The sequence below is a fragment of the Rhincodon typus genome, chromosome 35, assembly GCF_021869965.1.
Source record: "Rhincodon typus isolate 14 chromosome 35, sRhiTyp1.1, whole genome shotgun sequence".
Taxonomy (NCBI): Eukaryota; Metazoa; Chordata; class Chondrichthyes; order Orectolobiformes; family Rhincodontidae; genus Rhincodon; species Rhincodon typus.
The window spans coordinates 15177730-15193124 of record NC_063366.1 but is presented as its reverse complement, the minus strand read 5'-3'; positions in this window follow the sequence as shown (position 1 = coordinate 15193124).

Below are 15395 nucleotides of genomic sequence, written 5' to 3'. Positions count from 1 at the left end.
CTCATAGTTTTGCAGGCAACGACAACTTCATGACAATGCTTTTGCTGCACCGTTTGATAAATCCATAGAGATTTCTGAATAGACTGATTTACTTACTTTGTTCAGCAAATATGGGATAAGGATATAAAAGGTGTTTTATCTTGCAAGGAGCACTAGGGTGACAAAGAATTAACACAATGCTTTTGAATTTTTGAGTGATTTCATTACTTCAGAACTAAGGTGATCGAATTACACTGGGTCTGAAGTGTGGGGTTTGCAGTGATAACCAGAAGATATTTCAGTGTTAGGCAAAGAAAAATGCTGCATCCATTTGGACAATATACTTTCACGTTGAGATGAGCTTGCTGCAAAAGATATTGTACCAGGTTTGCTCAACACAACGGCAATGCTTCTTAATCTCATTAAATCTAAAAGAATATGTTTGTTTGATGGGATTTGGGATTTTGTGAGGGTATCGACGCAGATGACAATTCTGTGCTTTCCCATACCGATATAAGGTGACTGTCTGAAGGCAGAATTCTTACCCACATCCCCAATATCAAGGAAATGGCATGCATATTCTTAGCTTCCATAAGAGGCATGTATTTGGCAGGATGTTCAACTCTGTGTGACTGGTTAACCAGTGGTTAATATAAATATTAAAACTTATGAATAAAAATGGTTTGTTTTTGCTCAGAGTGGAAAAAAAAACATTGAACCATAAGCACAGGTTGTTTTCTTTAGAGTAGAGAAGGCTAAGGGAGGGGACCTGATTGAGGTGTATAAGGTTATGAAGGACATGGACAGGGTGGATCAGAAGTAGCTGTTCTCTTTTGGTTAATTAACAATAACAAGGGGACATAATTTTAGAATAAAAGGCAGGAGGTTTAGAGAGGATTTAAAGAAAAAGGATTATTAGGAGGGCAGTGGGAATCTGGAATGCACTGCTTGGGAGGGTTGTTGAGGTGGAAAGACTCACAAACTTTGACGAATATGTGGTGAGGATTTGAAACATCATAACTTTCAAGGCTATGGGCCTAGTGTGGCAAAGTGGGACTAGTGTAGATTTAGAGTAGATTTTTTTATCAGAGCAGATTCAGTGGGGTGAAAGTCCTCTTCTGTATTCTACAGAACTTGCAATTTGGAAAATTCATGTCAGTGCAGGAACTTGATATGTCTGTGTTTTATGGTCGTATATTTGAGAAGACGTTATCAAACCACAGATTCTGGTGTACATGATACAATTTATTTTCCAGTCAGCTTATCACCAGAATATAATTTGCTTCAGTGAGAAGAATGAAATAAAATAGTTACCATCTGACCTGTCAAAACCGTTAGAAGTTTTCATTGATATTTCTTCAGACTGCTCCTTCAGCATCAACGTTGTGCTGAGCTCATCTGCAACATTAGCCTCAGGCAGTGTTAAGTTCAGCAGACCCACATCACCCAGCAGTATTCTTGATCAACGAGAACACATACCTAACATGCACGTGCTTCATCCCACCCTCACAGACTGAGCACTACTAAATGCCTCACCTGCTCAGCTCACAACTGGGCAGTCATAGAATCTCCACAGTGCAGAAGGAGGCCATTCAGCCTATCAAGTCATACTGACCCTCTGAAGAGCATCCCACACAGATGCAGCCTCCTACCATATCCTGTAACCCCACATTTACCATGGCTAATCCACCTAGCTTACACAACCCTGCCACAATGAGGCAATTTAGCATAGCCAGTCCATCTAACCTGCATATCTTTGGACTGTGGGAGGAAACCGGAGCACCCAGCAGAAACCCAGGCAGACATGGGGAGAACAAGCAAACTCTACACAGACAGTCACCTGAGGGTGTAATCAAACCCGGGTCCCTGGTGCTGTGAGGCAGCACTGCTAACTGCTGAGCCACCCTGCACTCATTTCAACTACATCAACTAAACAGATTTCATAGCACACTTCCTTTTCTGGATACATTGGTGCACATCTGCATTCAGCAGGGGTTATTTCACTTGTTTGTTTGCTCTTTCTCTCTCTCTCGCTCTCACTCTCTAATGAGAGAACAGTCCTCTGGGGCTATGGCAACACTATAGGTAGATGGACACCCATGCAGAAGAAGCCACTTTCCATTACTAAGCATCAGTTGCAGTCTGTAGAGTCTACAGAATCTATCAAAAACAGTAGCAAGTTTTTACGGTTTGTATTAAATACTTGGATGAAGTGTGTTTGCAAATGACACAGATAAGAAAGTGTTGAGAAGAAGACATAAGGAGAATGCACACTTAGGATGAGTAAGGAGGCAAAAACCTGGCAGATGGAGAATAATAGGGGAATATGTGAAGTTCACATTGGCAGGAAGAGAAGCAAAATATTACTTTTACAGAGAACAACTGCAGAATTCTGAGAAGCAGAGGGAGAGATATAGGTTTCTAATTCATGAGGTGGTTCTCTAATTGTCCACGGGTATAGATAACTGGGCTGCAAAACTTTGATCTAATCCATTGGTTGTGGGGTTGCATAGCTCTGTCTACCACGTAATGTTTTCATTGCTTGTCATGACAGTCATCATGTGTTGTATCTTCATCAGATTGACTCCTCATTTTTTAGTTATACCTGGTGCTGCTTCTCCTGCACTCTTCATCGAAGCAGCATTGATCCAGTGCTCGATCGTCACCATTGTGTCGGAGATGGGCTGGGCTGTAAGGTTACAGATTGTGCTCGAAAACAGTTCTGGCTGCCAGCCTCATATCGATGCCCAGATTTGGGCTGTTGGATCTTATCTATTCTGTTTAGCACAGTGCAGTACAACACAACGGAAGGCTACCTCAGTGTGAGGAAGGTCCTTCATCTCTTCAAGGAATGTACAGTAGGAGTCAACCAGGGCATCAGGGGATGAATGGTCCCTGTGGAGTTTTGATGTTATGCATAAGGAACCCAAAGTCAAGCAACCAGGCATTGACTGACAGTTCAGTGTACATTTCGTTCCTTGATTGAAGAAAAGTGACAATTTGAGACATCAAGTTTAAAATTCTTTGTTGGACCTCCATTTAATTTAACCACCTCAAATCAGGATGGAAGATTAATTCACTGTAGGCAGTATCGAGTTTATCAGGTCAGGGTTTATACAAGTGGAGCTCAAGGGCTCTTGCTCAAATTGAGTTTACAATTTTAACAAAACTTTCATTTCATGAGAAATGTCCATAACTTTACTCGCTAATGTTTGCTAGTGGATTATACATTGGTGACCAACAAAAGAGGGGAAATAAGGACCGTTCCTGTAAAATGCAGTAACACAGCATTAGTGCTCAGTGTGGCTCATCAATTGTGATGGAGATCAGTTTCTTGATTGGAATGTATTTCTCAAGCATGAATGTTTTAAATTCGTATCCTCACTGATTGTTCTCTTTTTAAGCAGAAAAAGGTTAAGAAGATCCTTTTTAATTTATGTCCTTAAGAAAAGGACGCGCACAGAATCAAGAGTCTGCTGGTGTTGGTCATGTTGATGTATTCTTCAAACTGCATTCAAAAACATTCACAGTCCTTTGGGTTGCTGATAAAGGCCTACAGATAAAGATTCCACTCACCTCGGTACTATGGAAGCAGGAAATGACATGGTATAAGTTGCTGTTATAATTTCCTCTTTGTTCTTAAAAACTCATAATAAAGACGAAGTAGCCATAGTCATTGCTTCTTTAATTCCTTCACCATCCATGAACAATTTCTGGTGTTTTGCCAGAAGATAGCAAACTCAAAATGATTCCTCAATGTGGGCTTGAACTTTTGCTGCTGGTTTAGGAAAAAATACCTGTTGAAAACAGCCCTTTAGCTTATCAACTTCATGCACTTCAAGGGAAAACTGTCCTTGAATTTATTGTGCATCATTGTGTGGTGTCATTCCAAATTCCTCGGTTATTTATCAATGTACTTTGGTGATATTTAAAGCAAGAGCTTTTATCTTTTACAGTTGTGAAGAAAAATTCACTTTCATCATAGATTTTTTGTTTCTTTTTAGATGGTCCAGGTTCATCATTCGCCATTATCACTTCACCTTGTTGTGATGTTACTCTGCTACTGGATATGTACCTCTGGAACATCCAGAATGTAGCTGGAGGTCACTTCTACGAATGCAATTTATTTTAAGGCCTCCCTTGTTAACTAGCATTGCTCAAATATTGGATGTGGGGCATGGTGGCTTTCCCATTTTCCTCACCTTGCACGGACCTGTTAGGTAAGGAAATAGAAAAAGAAAATTGTTGGTCCATGGAGAAATGGACAGAGGAGTGGGATTAGCAGCAGCTTTTGTAGAAAGTCTGCACGAGTACAAATGGGCTGGTAGTCTCCTATATTTCTCATATACTTGTTTCACACATCAGATCCTCAATTATTCCTTATTCATTTGTTTATGTCGCCATCACACACCCTGTTTTACCCTGCAATGGCAGTCCATCAGGATCAATTTGAAACACTTTGCTACAAGCTGAAAAGCCTGTTAAGAGCATGCACTTTTATCCAGCTGTGCAACTTCGAGAGATGGAAGTTATGCAGCAGCACAACATGCGTGCAACAAGGCAACATTGACAGGAGGTGAGATTAACTATAGAATTTCTGACCATCAATCAGCCAATCGTAACCTATTTGGTGGACACCACAATTCTGTGGGCATATATAAAAGAGAGTAGCTAAACTACTGTATATACTTGAATATAAGTTGGTCTCATGTAAAAATCAACTCCCTATTTTTGGCTAAAAAATCTTGAATTTTCCATATATCTAGTGTAAAAGCCGACCCTAGTTCTCCACAGATAACAGATCAACATTTGTACATACCGGTAAATGTTACTGTGAGGAAATGATTGATGACACCGTATGAGAGTCAAACTAAAACAACAGTAGATGAGAGAGGGAAACAGAAGAATTTGGTGTGAAAGTTTAGGACTCATCAGGTCAGAGTCAGGCACTCGTATGCAGCCATTTACCTAGTTGACGTTTTGAAATTTCTTCATCATTTCATATAAAAATGCCCTCTAGACTGGCATCATGTTTGTTCGGTAGGATTGGTAAAGCAGTAGACTGCATATTAGTGATGGCATGATGTTGTTAACAAGCAATAATCCCCTCAACGAGTAACTCACCATTGCGTACCGAGAATCTTGCCTCAATATTGGGCAGTTGCATTAAAAAATGCCTCACCAACACCCTGTACAGTTGTAACAGTATTTCTCTATTTATTTTCCCTCCAGACCCCTATAAAAGGTCAAAAATTCCATTTGCCTTCTTAATTACTTGGTAAAGCAGATGGCAACTATTAGGCTTTTGAGCGCCAACATATTTACAGTCAATGAGTGATCACTGCTCATGTCTATTGGAATTGGGTGTCAATCAAGTCTTGTTTAGTGTGTTTCACCTAATGCAGCAGTGTCCAATCATGCTGAAGGTGATGTCCTTCCTGCTTAGAGTCCTCATTGTAGTGATTGGAACAAGGTCAGCCCAGTAGATCTCACAGAATATGAGTTCCCTGAATGGGGCTTTTAATTTGGTCCAAGCAGGGAGGCCTGGCTGTCAGATGTAAATAGGAGCATCAGAGGTTCAGTTCACTCTGACAGCTGGCTCTGAGGAACCTGGATCAATGTCCTATACTAAGCGCTTGTAATTAAAGTGTGCCTTGGTGATGGGATACTGGCCTGCATGAGTTATTTAAGTGGTGATGAGAGAAAAACACACCTCTGAAGAGATTCAGTCGCAACAGTTGTCTTTGAGCTGGGATAAGCATTTCTGGTATCATGCCACTATTTGGGAAGCTTGACTCTTTTGATCCTTATTGAAGACTGGGCCAATATGTGGAAATAATGTGTTATTTTTTTCTGGTGAATGACATTGGGGCGGAAGAAAAGCAAGGAGTAATTCTCCTGACAGCTTGTGGTCCCGCAGATTTTTCAAATTAAGAGCCTAACTTTCTCGGAGGTACCGGATACTAAAACCTTTCAAAGTTGATGGATGTAGCTAAAGAATATTATGACTCCAAGCCTCCTCTAATTCTGAGACGCTATCAGTTTTTCTTGGGAGTTTGGGAACGAGCGGAGTCCATGTCCAGGATTTTTGACGAAGTTAAGACAACTTGCAAAGGCATGTGATTTTGGTTTAAGCCTAAGTGAGATGCTGAGAGACCGTTTGGTATGTGGGATTAATGATGTGACCATGCAAAAGAGTCTACTTGCTGAAGTCCAACTGGACTTCAAATAGGTGTAATGACTGGCTTTGTTGTTAGAAAATGCAGCAAATTGAGCTTATGAGTTGCAGGATATTTCGATAAAAATGGACAATCTTAGCAGGCTGACTGAGCTTGGGGAACACCATTTGAGTGAAGACAATTGCATTGCCTCACTCAAGACATATCCTGAACAGAAGGACCCTAGGTCCGCCCACAGCAAAACCCCAAAACAAAGATAAGCCTTGGCCAAACAGTTAAAATTCTCTGGAGGGCCCTAACTTTTCTTACTTTAAGGGCAAGCATAATATGTTGTGTTCCAGATGCAATTCGATTATAGTTAAAGTACAACAAAAGAAAGAAGAACTTAGAGTACCTTAACTCTACTGGAAAACTTAACCGAATAATAGGTACAGTAACTATTACGAATTAACTGTTCCAATTTACTAACTTCCCATAAATACACCCCTTGGCAAACTCGATTTGTCTCACAGGTAACCCAGCAGCAGAGACAAACCCCAGCTTCTAGCTGTAATAGAGAGAGGAAAGATAACATCTACTTCTGCAAAACTCCAGCAGCTTCTGCCATGTTGAAATTCCAACAGCAACTACTTAAAGCTGAACCTGAAACTAAAAAAGAACAAGAAATTGCAGTCTCTGAGAGCTGACCACACTCTTCAGGCTGTTTCTATTGTTCCAACTTTTGAAAAGAACCCCAAGGCCAGTGAAGTTGTTTACCTTATGGATCTTCACTCGCCAACTCGTTACCTCTGACTTAAAACCTCTCTTCAGAAAAAAAAGGACAAAATAATCTCTTAAAGCCACAGCATCATCACACCACGTCCACTTGTAAGGTCACAACTGACCTGCTGATGGAATCAAATTGAAGTGAGAGGTTACTGAATTGTTACTGTGTTACATGCCTCACTGAAACAGTGACTGCACAATTATGATTGCTACAATTGACCCTAGGAAGGTCCCAAAACATTTTTACTCTGACCCAGAGGAAAAGCACAATAACTTATTCTGCCTAGATAGGATCCGATCTCAGCCATTTTGATGGAGTGGCTTTTGATTTGATGATATCAGATTTTACATTCAAATTAGCATGAATAATATACAGGTTTCAAATCTAATCCACAACTTCCTTCCCCCAATTCTTCATGTTCCCTTTCTGTTACTGCCCACTGTAGCCCCAGTGACCTTTTCAGCCTTCCTCTGTTTCAGTTAAGCTCCTTTACATTCCCGTTCATGTGGCCCCAAGCATTACCCACGACTTTGGAATTTCAGATGCCCTGATAATTCCAGCCCTCCCCGCTTAAAGGCGTGAGTTATTATGACCTATTTGAACTACATCCCACCTCCCTCAAAGCTTTTGGTCTCCTCCATCAAGACAGGTCAACATCTACTATCTGCAATTGCCTCCTTTTACAGTGACCGCTCCTCAATGATCCAAATACAATAAAACCTATCCCTAGACAGCTGCCAATAAGCTCCTTGACCATTACTGATTAAACTCCAATGACTGACCATTAATACCTACCCACCCCCCACCCCAATGATGTCTATAATGGCAACATACAGCACATACAGGTGAGTAAGGATCAAACTTTATTAATCATGGAGACAGATAACTCAGACTCCATCTTCTATAATAGAACAGATGCTAGATTTAAGGAAGTAATCTCTGTATTGATGCCAGCAGTAGATTGAAACAAGTAAAAATGATCCAGTGGATGCTGGAAATCTGATAGAAACATAGAAAATATTAGATATTCCCAACTGAATCAACAGGGCCTGTGGAGATAGGAAAAACAACGTTTGCTATTCACGTTGATGACCTTTCAACAGAACTGGGACAGAATACTGACGATGGACAAAAATCTAATTTTTCAGCTTTGGAGGTTACGTCAACACAAGTGAATAGCTAAATACTACTTTAAATGTTACAGAGTTTCTGATGCAACCCCCTATTCAGTTCAGTGTGTTCACCCTATGGATGAAACAAAGTTTCTCCTCAACATTTTTCTTGACCCTCTACCTCTTAACATAAATCTATGCCCCTTGTTATTGACTCCTCCACTCATGGAGAAAGTGCAGTCCTATCCACCCTCTCTATGGCCATCATAACTTTAATATTTGTCTGTCAAGAGTCCCCTTTCAATCTACAGTGCTCCAAGGAAAATAAATCCAACCTAATCAATCTTTCCTCATAACCCTAACCCTGCCTTCTCATCTGCCCCAAAATCTAAAACTCACACGTCAAATTCTCCCTCAGTCTTTCCCAAGGAAAACAACCCTAAGTTCTAACATCCATTGATATTACTGAAGTTTCTCATCCCTGGAAATCGTCCTTATTAGTCCTTTCTTCAGTGTCTCCAATTTCTTCACACCCTCCTTAAAGTGCAATGCCAGAACTAGATGCAGTGCTCCAACTGAAGCTGACTTAGTGTCCCTTACAACTTTAACATAGACACTAGCTCTCATACTCTGTGGCCCTACGAATAAAGAATAGGTTGTATTAACTGTGTTGTCAATGCCAAAAATACTAAATGATAAAGAGATAAAGAAGGAGAGGAAATAAACACAAGAACTATCACTGGAGAAAAAGTATTCTGGAAACGAACGGGATAAAATCCCTTGGACCTGATGGGCTGCATCTGGAAATGTTAAAGGAAGTAGCAACCGGAACAGTGAATGAACTGGTTGTAACCTTCCAAGAATACTTAGATTCTGGGAAATTCTTAGAGGATTGGAAAACTGTCAATGTAACACCTCTATTTAATGAGGGAGGGAGACAATAAACAGGCAACTGACTATTGGTCTATTTGCTTAACATCTGTTCTTGGGAAAATGCTAGAGTATTATAAAGGATGTAATCACATAATGTTTAGAAATACATCATATTCATTAAGCAGTATCAGTGTGACTTCATGTAGGAGAAATCATTCCTGACAAATTAGTTCTTTGAGGAGGTAACAAGCAGAGTAGATTGTGGGTACAGTACATTTGGATTTCCAAAAGGCATTCAATAAGTTATATAAAACTACTGAGTAAGATAAGAGCCTGTGGTGTTTGGGGTAAGACATTAGCACGGACAGAAAAGTGGCTAACTAATAGAAGGCAGAGATTTAGGATAAATTGGGCAACTAGTGAAGTGTGAAAGGGATCAGTGCTGGGGCCACAATTATTTACAATATATATGATTTAGATGATGGAAGTAAATGTATTGTCACTGAGTTTGCAGATGACACAAAATTGGTGGGAAGGTAAGGCTTGAAGATGTCACAGAATCTACAGAGCATCGTACATATGTTAGGCGTGTAACCAGAAACTTGGCAGATGGAATATAATGTGGGAAAATGTGAAGTTATGGACTTTGACAGGAAGAATAGAAGAGCTGCATATTATGTTAATCACAAAAGACTATGGAAAGTTGCAGCTCACAGAAACTGGAGGATTCTTGTGTATGAATCTAAGAAAGCTAGCGTCCTAGTTCAGGGGGTAATAGGTAAAGGAAATCTCCCAAACGTTTTCTTATTTTAAAGGCAAATGTAAAGTGCTATGTTCCAGATCCTATTCAAGTCATCAAACAAAACACGGTGTTAAGCAAAACACAATTTATTTAAAGCTAAAATTATTTAAGCTAAAATACAACAAAAGAAAGAAGAACGTAGAATAACTTAAGTCAATAAATGTGGAGCTGGAGATACAAAGCAGGCCAGACAGCATCCGAGGAGCGGGAAAGTCAATGTTTCAGGCCGAAACCCTTCATCATGACTGGGGAGGGGGACGGGGATGGGAACCCAGAAACAAATGGAGGGAGGGCTGTGGGGCCGGGGTCGGGGGGGCGGTGAGGGGGAGGGTCGGTGAGATGGAGACAGGTGGATGCAGGTAGAGGGTTATTGTGGTTGATTATTGGGAAGGGTGGAGCGGATAGGTGCACAGGAGGATGGACGGGTTGGGGGTGGAGAGATGTTGAAGCTGGTGAAGTCAATGTTGAGGCCATTGGACTCTAAGGTACAAAGGTGAAATATCAGGTGTTGTTCCTCCAGTTTATATTTGGCCTCACTCTGACAATGGAGGAGGCCAAGAATTGGAAATGTCACCAGGGGATCGGGAGGGGGAGTTAAAGTGGATGGCAAATGGAAGGTCGGGTTGTTTGGTGCCTGCAGAGCACAGATGCTCCACAAACTAGCCCCTGAGTCTGCATTTGTCTTCCTCGATACAGAGGAGACTACATCGGGAGCAAGGTTTACATTAGATGAGGTTAGATAAAGTGCAGGTGAATCTCTGCCAGACATGGAAGGATTGTTTGTGGCCTTGGACGGAGGTGAGAGGGGAGATGTAGGGGCAGGTGTTGCACATCCTGAAGTTGCAGGGCAAGGTACCGGATGTGTTGGAGGAATTGGTGGAGGTGACAAGGGAGTCACGGAGTGAATGTTCCCTGCAGACAGCAGACAGGGGTGGGGAGGGAAATATCTTTTCGGTGGTGTGGTCTGATTGTAGGTGGCGGAGATGTTGGAGGATGATGCATTGTATTCAGAGGGTGGTGGGGTGGTACGTGAAGATGAAGGGGACTTTATCCTTATTGTTGTTGGGGGGAGAGGGTTTGAGGGCAGAAGCAAGGGAAATGGGGGAGATGCGGTTGAGGGTAGCTTTAATAACAAAGGAGGAGCATCTACAGTCTCTAAAGTAGGAGGATATCTGGAAAGTCCTAGAATAGAACACCTAATTCTGGGGGCATCCTGGAATAACAACTCTATTTGAAAACTTAACAGAATGATAGGCACAATACCTAGTAATGAACTCTTCCAATATAGTAACATCCCCCCCATGAACACACTCCTTGGCAAAATTCATGAAATAGATTTTGTCTCACAGACAGCTGCACGGTGGCTCAGTGGTTAGCACTGCTGCCTCACAGTACAAGGGACCTGAGTTCAATTCCAGCCTTGGGCAACTGTGGAGAGTTTGCACATTCTCCCTGTGTCTGTGTGGGTTTCCTCCGGGTGCTCTGGTTTCCTCTGATAGTCCAAAGATGTGCAGGTTAGGTGATTTGAGTCATGCTAAATTGCCAGTAGTGTCCAAGGATATGTAGGCTATGGGGATTAGCCATGGGGAATGCAGGGTGACAGGGATCAGGTAGGGGGGTAAATCTGGGTAGGATCTCTTCAGAGTCAGTGTGGACTTGTTGGGCCGAATGGCCTGTTTCCACATTGTAGGGAGTCTATGGAGGTAACTGCAGCAACCCAGAAGGAAAAATATCAATAGAAAACTCAAGACAGAGTAGCAGCTAGGAGACATTTACTTCAACTTTCAACTCTGTTGAGGACTCCAACAGGAACTGCTTAAAGCTAACCCTAAAAACTAGAAATCCTGGTCTGTGAGAGCTGGACCACCCCTGCTCTGGCCATTTCTATTGTTCCAACTTAAACAGCCTGTGAGGCCTTGGGTTTTTTTTTAATGTTACCATACACTACTCGGCTTCAATTTCTCCTTCAATCTCTCTCTTAAAAGAAACCAGGCCAAAATACATCTTTTAAAGTCACAGCATTGTCACATTATTCACTTTATTGTGAATGCTCCATGCATTAAGGCACAAAGCTTTCAGGCTGGTCTTTTTCTTTTGCATTAGTTATCCCGTTTCTATTTTACTCTGTATACTTGTATGATTCGACCTTTGATTACTCTGTCTATCATTTCTCTTGTTTCCCTTTGTCTTTTGTTCTTGTTCTTGATTCCCCTTCCTCTGACTTCTTGCATAGGTTCCCACCCCCCTGCCAATTTAATTTAAAACCTCCCCTACCCACTCGAGCAAGTGCTTCCACTAGCGTATCATCTCTGACCCCGCCAGATGTAACCTGTCCAGTTTATGCTTTACCCCAGAACTGGTCCCAATGCCCAGGAATCTGAAACCATCCCCCTTACACCATCTTTTCAGTCAGGGAAGCAACCTATCATCCTGGAATCTTGTTTGAGGCCACATAGACACTTTTACTGAACTGCAGAGGCATTTGTGAATGTAGCAATGCAACACAAGGGCTTTTTAAGAGACAGCCTACAAAATGCTGGCTGAACTACTCCACCCATAAGAAGAAATTTCTGTAATTATCGATATATAAATCTGAAACCTTATTGTGTTGCATGTTGGCCAATCTGAATGCAGTGTCTGCTGGTGCATTGTGCGGGCATTGCTGTGAATTGGCTGAGACTCCGAGTAAAGCAGCCTCTTCACAATCTTGGGAAGAGATTAGGCCAATGAAATGGAAACCCTGTATGGAAAAACAAAACATTATCTTTGGATTCTGGATCGTGAATGTTCAGTTAAAGAGTGAAATAAAGAGTAGATGCTAGCTAAGTGCCGATTGCTGCTTCCAACTGGAGAGCTTTTCCAGAATAACCAAAGGAAGGTGACCAAGTGGCCTATGTATAGACAAGGTACAGATATGGCAATCCCTTCACAACAACAGGACAGAAACTAATGAAGACGTAGAATTTTTACAGTGTCTTTCAAGATCTCAATGCCTAACCATGAATAAACTCTATTATGAAGTATTAGCGAATGTTGTCCTGAGGAAACAGGCAGAGATCTAAAAAGCAGCAGAGAGATATGAACTCAACAATTTATGCAGAGTTGGAAGGGAGAAATATTGGTCAGGACCCTCCAAGGCATAACTCCTTTTGCAATAGTGACTGGAATCTGATTGAAATATTTCAGCTTGGACAAAACTGCTCACTAAGCCCTATCTAATGTTAGAAATTAAGCTGCAGTGTGATCAAATATTACTTGCTCACTAAATGATGTAAATTATGCAGCAATGACACATAAAATAGAACATACAATGCGAATGTTGAAATTGATAAATTCTTAGCATCCATGTTCTGTTTGGAGAAATGGATTGTCTACGAGCTGACTTACTATAGTCATATGGCTTGTATACAGGAATTTAGAATTGCTGACCTTTAAAACGCTTTATAATATCAGAAGTGTGATGCTGAAATTTTGTGCATTTTCGGTGCTGTAAGACAGCTGGTTAGTGTAGCAAATAGCAAGGAAGAAGATTCAGAGAGAGCTTGTCAATTGGATACAAAATTGGCTTGACGGGAGCAAACACAGAGGGTGGAGGTTGAGGATTGTTTTTCGGATTGGAGGTCTGTGACCTGTGTTCCTGCAGGGATTGGTGCTGGGTCCACTATTGTTTGTCATTTATATAAACATTTTGGATGAGAATACAAGCATCATTGTTAACAAGTTTGTGGATGACACCAAAATTGGTGATATAGTGGACAGAGAAGAAGGTTATCTAAGATTACAAAGAGATCTCGATCAATTGGTCCAATGGGCTGAGGAGTGGCAGATGGAGTTTAATTTAGATAAATGCAAGGTGTTGCATTTTGGTAAGACAAACAAGGGCAGGACTTGTACAGTTAATGGTAGGTCCCCGGGGAATGTTGTCAAACAGAGAGGTTTAGGGGTTCAGTGTATCATTTCTTAAAAGTTACATCACTGGTAGACAGGGTGGTAAAGAAGGCATTTGGCATGCTTGCCTTCATTGTTCAGACCATTGAGTACAGGAATTGGGACATCATGTTGCAGTTGTACAGAACATTGGTGAGGCCACTTTTGAGAGTACTATGTACAGATCTGGTACTGTTCTATAGGAAGGATATTATAAAATTGGAGAGGGTGCAGAAAAGATTTACAAGAATGTTACCAGGACTGGAGGGTTTGAGTTATAATGAGAGGTTGGATAAGCTGGGACTTTTCTCAGTGGAGTGAAGGAGGTTGAGGGGCCACCTTATAGATATTTACAAAATCATGGGGGGCATAGATATGGTGAACAACAAAGGACTTTTTACTAGGGTAGGGGAGTTTAAAACTAGGGGCATACTTTTAAGGTGAGAGGAGAATGATATAAAAGGGACCTGAGGGGTAACTTTTCACACAGAGGGTGATTCGCATGTGGAATGAACTGCCAGAGAAAGTAGTGAGATACAGGCACAGTTACAACATTTAAATACATTTGGACAGATACATGAATAGGAAAGGTTTAAAGGGATGTGACCCAAATTCAGGCAGATAGGACTAGTTTAGTTTGGAGAAACTCGGTCAGTGTGGATAAGTTGGATTGAAGAGTTTCAGTCTCTTTCCGTTCTATATCACTCTATGACTCTGCAACTTGGATCTCCTGGGATAGTCAGAATAGCTGTGAATTTTCTACTCCCTGGTTCCATGAAAGTGGCATATGGGAAGCAATTGGAATCTGTTCCATTCTCAGTAAGAAAACTGCAAGATAGCCGCAGAAATAAATATAAACCTGAAAAAATAAGAGTTGCATATGAACATTGTGGGTAGCCTTTTCCCAGGTTCTAAACAGCATTGGCAATAATGATTTAATTGAAAAACTATCACTGGTATATTTAGTTGATATCTCTGAGTTTGAACAACTAAAAAGTGATTGCATCAAAGATAGAACTGATTTAGGCATAAGAGATCCTGCCATAAGAGACCATCTACTGAGGAAAGAGAATCATGCTTTCAAGAAAGCTTTCAACCTGTGCAGCGGTTCTGATGTCATCAATCATCAGTGGGAGTGTGTGAATGGGAGAACAAACGATGTTTTGGGACAGAGAGATACGAGAAAGACTGTGTAGAGATGTAGTACTGACACAAAAACAGAAATTGCTGGAAAAGCTCAGCAGGTCTGGTGCAAGTATGGAGAGAAATCAAGAGTTAACATTTTGGGTCGAGTGAGCTGTCCTCAGAGGACAGTTTAGGTTAAAGATGAACAGCATATCAGAAGAAAAAAAGAAGAAATATTTGCAGGTGGGCCAGCAGAAACATTTCGCTAGATGATGTTGAGGACGCAAATAACACAGAGGACACCACACAAAACAAAAGAAGGCACATGTAGCATAGAGAAAGTAGTGCTCCAGTTACATGAAGCTGAATCACTTTGCACACAAGTATTTAACTGGAAAGAAGAAAGCCATCTTATAAAGATGGCTGCTGGAGAAATATCAGACACTCAAAACTATGCAGCAGGTTGGTATTATCAGATGTAAGGATGACAAACAGTTTACAATGATTAGAATGATGACTGCTGATGAAGAGCATCAAGTTTATCCTTGGCCAATACACAGTAACCCATGTTAGGCACTTGGTTCAGTCTCTGTCGATCTGTCCTTGATGTAGCTGTGACAATATGTTTTGGT